The sequence below is a fragment of the Rhopalosiphum padi genome, unplaced genomic scaffold, assembly GCF_020882245.1.
Source record: "Rhopalosiphum padi isolate XX-2018 unplaced genomic scaffold, ASM2088224v1 scaffold1, whole genome shotgun sequence".
In the NCBI taxonomy this organism is placed as follows: domain Eukaryota; kingdom Metazoa; phylum Arthropoda; class Insecta; order Hemiptera; family Aphididae; genus Rhopalosiphum; species Rhopalosiphum padi.
This window is the reverse complement of record NW_026869996.1, coordinates 6,868,397-6,873,345: the sequence shown is the minus strand read 5'-3', so window position 1 is coordinate 6,873,345 and position 4,949 is coordinate 6,868,397. Positions and strand designations below refer to the sequence as shown.

At 62.7% G+C, this 4,949-nt stretch overlaps 2 non-coding genes across 2 annotated transcripts in view; both read right to left on the bottom strand.

Annotated features, from left to right (window-relative positions):
• Positions 1-1,071, bottom strand: part of LOC132931469 (large subunit ribosomal RNA) — a 4,209-nt gene extending 3,138 nt beyond the window's left edge. Inside the window, exon 1 of the ribosomal RNA XR_009662647.1 lies at positions 1-1,071. This exon is cut by the window's left edge and continues 3,138 nt beyond it. This is a non-coding gene — a ribosomal RNA (large subunit ribosomal RNA).
• A 377-nt stretch (positions 1,072-1,448) lies between these two features.
• On the bottom strand, positions 1,449-1,607 carry LOC132931495 (5.8S ribosomal RNA). The gene has a single exon (XR_009662671.1). It is a non-coding gene; the product is annotated as a 5.8S ribosomal RNA (ribosomal RNA).
• Positions 1,608-4,949: the final 3,342 nt, after the last annotated feature.

The following is a 4,949-nucleotide window of genomic DNA, read 5'->3' as shown; positions in this document are numbered from 1 at the left end:
GTTCGATTAGTCTTTCGCCCCTATACCCAGCTCAGACGATCGATTTGCACGTCAGAATCGCTGCGGACCTCCATCAGGGTTTCCCTGACTTCATCCTGGCCAGGCATAGTTCACCATCTTTCGGGTACCAACGTGTGCGCTAAGGGTGCGCCCCCGGACGGCCGAAGCCGACCTGGCGGAGACGCCCCCGGACTGCGGACCAGCGCGACTTTGAACGCCGGTGGGTTCGGTCGCTAGGCCATCGTCCGCACCGTAAACGGTTCACTTTCATTGCGCCAAACGTGGTTTTTCATAAGATCACCGTTGACTCGCGCACACGTTAGACTCCTTGGTCCGTGTTTCAAGACGGGTCGGAAAGTAGCCGAAACTCGTCGCCGACCGACGGGACCCCGCCTGCGACGGGGCCGCGTCGACGGTTCTTGCCGTCGGGCGAGCCGACCAGGAGCACCGGGGTTCGGCGCGAACGGTCACGCCGAGACGCGACCCGCCGCGACGAACCGCCACCCGGGCCCTTCGGCCGGCGCCCAACGAGTCGCGACGTCCGCTATACCGAGCGAAAGATCCGGCCGGCGGTTAGACCGACCGTGAATTCGCCCGGCGGGGACTCGCGGGCTCTGTCCGTTTACACCCGAACGGTTTCACGTTCTTATGAACTCTCTCTTCAAAGTTCTTTTCAACTTTCCCTCACGGTACTTGTCCACTATCGGTCTCGTGGCCGTATTTAGCCTTAGATGGAGTTTACCACCCGCTTCGGGCTGCACTCTCAAGCAACCCGACTCGAAGGCGCGGTCCGATCCCGGAACGCTGTGACGGCCTCTACTGGCCTGGCACCATCTGCGGGCCATGGCCCCGTTCAAGGGAGACTTGGACCGTCACGTGCGCCCCGGCAACGAGGCCGGCCCGTACGCCACAACTCCCATACGTGCCGCGACACAAAAGTGCGCGGCGGGGATTCGGCGATGGGCTTTTCCCTGTTCGCTCGCCGCTACTGGGGGAATCACGGTTGTTTTCTTTTCCTCCGCTTATTAATATGCTTAAATCCGGCGGGTAGTCCCGCCTGATCTGAGGTCGGAACGTATCGGTGTGTTTGTGTTTTTTTTCTTAACACGGCAGCCTGCGGTCCGCGCTCCGTCCGTACGGCGACCGTCCCGCGTCCGCTTCTCTAGGAAGCCGGAGAGGTGTCTCTAGGACTCTCAGCCGACCCGGCCGCGCTCTCTCGCGCGGCGGGCGGACGGGGACGTGCCGTTTTACGGCGCGAGAACCCGTGACTGTTTGCCGTCACAACTTGGGCGGACGACCGGAGGCGGGCGCCGTCGCCGTCGCCGCGAGGCAGACGGCGGGGCGTCGTTCCCCGGTCGAACCGCCAATCTCGCGCAGCCGGAGCGGCCGACGGTCTCCCGTCGGACGCCTGCCGGCGGCGCATCGGGTCTGGCCGAGTATCCGGTATACGACCCTCAGACAGGCGTGGCCCGGGACCCGCGGGGTCACCGAGGCCGCAATGTGCGTTCGACTGGTCGATGTTCGTATAACCTGCGGATTACACGACGACGCGCAGATAGCTGCGGTCTTCATCGATCCACGAGCCAAGTGATCCGCCGTTCGGGGTCGGGTGTTTTTTTTGTTTGTCGACGAAATTTCTGCGCCACGCGTGCGCGCGGCGCAAGGTCTTTCGACGGTAACCATCTTTCGGTCGACGCTTGGTCGGGGGTCGCGGCGCGCGGGCGGTCGGCGAGCTAGTCGCGAGCGCACGCGGCCACGGGGTCGGATTAGGCGCGCGCGCGAGACCGGCGTGGGACGCCGGTGCCGCGGGCCCGTCTCTAATGATCCTTCCGCAGGTTCACCTACGGAAACCTTGTTACGACTTTTACTTCCTCTAAACGGCCGAGTTCGGTCATCTTCCCGGTCGCGCGACGACCCAGCCCCCGAGGGGGCCGAATAACGCGCGTCCAGTCCGAAGACCTCACTGCGGTCGTTCAATCGGTAGTAGCGACGGGGCGGTGTGTACAAAGGGCAGGGACGTAATCAACGCGAGCTGATGACTCGCGCTTACTGGGAATTCCTCGTTCACGTGGAAAAATTGCAAGCCACGATCCCTAAGCACGAAGGAGGTTCAGCGGGTTACCCGGAAGCCTGTCGGCCCAGGAATGTTAATCACACGCTGATTCCTTCAGTGTAGCGCGCGTGCGGCCCTTCAGTGTAGCGCGCGTGCGGCCCAGAACATCTAAGGGCATCACAGACCTGTTATCGCTCAGTCTCGTGCGGCTATTTTCGTCCGCCGCCTGTCCCTCTAAGAAGAGTTTAAGCTCCTGGGAGCCGGCGGTAGCCCTAGTAACGTATCGTGATCCGCCGGCGACGGCCGCGAACACGGCGCGCTTCACCGCGGAGCCCGACGCACGACTGACGCGCGCCGACCAGAGGTTGCCCCCCGGCCGACACACGCCCGCCGCACGCAGGGACGCGGATGGCGCGGCCGCGCCCGACGACCGCCGTGGACGACGGGCGAACGCGTTCGGGGATACCGGGCCGAGCCGACGGAGACGCGAACACGGACGGCCGAAACCGCCCGCGCCGCGCCCACCGCCGACCCGGGTTTACCCGCCTAGTTAGCAGGACAGAGTCTCGTTCGTTATCGGAATTAACCAGACAGATCGCTCCACCAACTAAGAACGGCCATGCACCACCACCCACCGAATCAAGAAAGAGCTCTCAATCTGTCAATCTTTCCGGTGTCCGGGCCTGGTGAGGTTTCCCGTGTTGAGTCAAATTAAGCCGCAGGCTCCACTCCTGGTGGTGCCCTTCCGTCAATTCCTTTAAGTTTCAACTTTGCAATCATACTTCCCCCGGAACCGAAAAGCTTCGGTTTCCCGGAAGCTGCCCGCCGGGGTCGTTAATGAAACGCCGGCGGATCGCTAGCTGGCATCGTTTACAGTTAGAACTAGGGCGGTATCTGATCGCCTTCGAACCTCTAACTTTCGTTCTTGATCATACGAGAACGTACTTGGCAAATGCTTTCGCGTCAGTTCGTCTCGAGACGATCCAAGAATTTCACCTCTAACGTCTCGGTACGAATGCCCCCGCCCGTCTCTGTTGATCATTACTCTCCGGTCCCGAAAACCGGCCCGGCGGGACGCGCGGGCGACTGGCGCCCGCGGCCCGGCGGCCCGCGCACGGAAACGCCCCGGAGGGCGATTTCGCGCGCCCGCGAAGGGCGGAGATGCGCGGGACCGAGGTCTTGTTCCATTATTCCATGCGACCAGTATTCAGGGCCTTTTGACGAGACGGCCGTGAAGCCGCCCCGCCAGATTTGAGCCTGCTTTGAGCACTCTAATTTGTTCAAAGTAAAACGTGTCGGCCCGCCGACGGCACTCGGTGAAGAGCACCGCGCAGCAAGATTGGAGTAGGCGGCCGCCGTCGTCGAACCCCGACGGCCAAGCGACGCGTGGCCGCGTGGCGCGCCGGAAGCACGAGACACGTGTCCGCCTGCCGACAATACGTCCGGCCGACGTGCCGGTAACTAACACCCCGAGACGGCTGACGAGCGCGACGACGGCCGCGCCGACGGGACACGTGGTCCCGCGACACGACCGGCCGCGACACGCCGGACCGCCAGGGTGGTCCGGCACCGCCCAGACACAGATCCGACTACGAGCTTTTTAACCGCAACAACTTTAATATACGCTATTGGAGCTGGAATTACCGCGGCTGCTGGCACCAGACTTGCCCTCCAATTGATCCTCGTTTAAAGGTTTTAAAGTGTTCTCATTCCGATTACGGGGCCTCGGATGAGTCCCGTATCGTTATTTTTCGTCACTACCTCCCCGTTCCGGGAGTGGGTAATTTGCGCGCCTGCTGCCTTCCTTGGATGTGGTAGCCGTTTCTCAGGCTCCCTCTCCGGAATCGAACCCTGATTCCCCGTTACCCGTTACCACCACGGTAGGCATGGAACCTACCGTCGACAGTTGATAAGGCAGACATTTGAAAGATGCGTCGCCGGTACGGAGACCGTGCGATCAGCTCGAAGTTATTCAGAGTCACCAGGTCTTTGCGCGGGCCGCGATCGGGACGCGCACGAAGCGCGCCGCGACGGGCCGGTTTTGATCTAATAAAAGCGTTCCTCCCGCACGCGACACCCGAGGGCGCCGCGACGGTCGGAACTCTGTCGGCATGTATTAGCTCTAGAATTACCACAGTTATCCAAGTAACTTGGGTACGATCTAAGGAACCACAACTGATTTAATGAGCCTTTCGCGGTTTCACCTTAATGCGGCTTGCACTGAGACATGCATGGCTTAATCTTTGAGACAAGCATATGACTACTGGCAGGATCAACCAGGGATCTCGGTTTTACAACAACTGCGCCCCGTGTGACGCGCGCGCTGACGCACGACGCGACACCCGGGACGCGTGCTTCCGAGCGCCGGTCCGCCCGGGGGCGGGCCGACGCCGAGGGCGGTCGCACGACAGCGAGACCGCTGGGGTCCCGGCGTGCGACCGACCGCGGTTCGTGTGAGAATACGAGGGCCCGACGGGAGCGCTGTGGACACGCGCGGGCACCCGACCCGACCGCAATCGCCGCGGCCGTGATGGCGTTGGCTAGAGCGGCCGACTTGTGGCGGGCGCCACACGCGATACGCACCCGTCGCAACGTAACTCGCGTTGACGAGAGTTGAGGGAGACCGGCGGACCGCCGTCCTGTGCGGACGGCACCCGCCGGAATCGCCTCTCTCGCCCGTTTTGTAAAGGTCCCCAGCCGAGATCGTGGGGGAAGCCGGGACGCGACGCGAAGTCCGTCGTCCCGGGGCTTCGCCCCGGCGACCGCCGGGCACGGCGACGATGGCCGGCCGCGGCGGGAATGTTCTGGCGTCGAGAGTTCGTATCTTGCGAAACGGTAACGGGAGTCGTCATCGGTTGAGCGATGTGTGTCGCGCTGCCGACCCACCGGTAGGAGG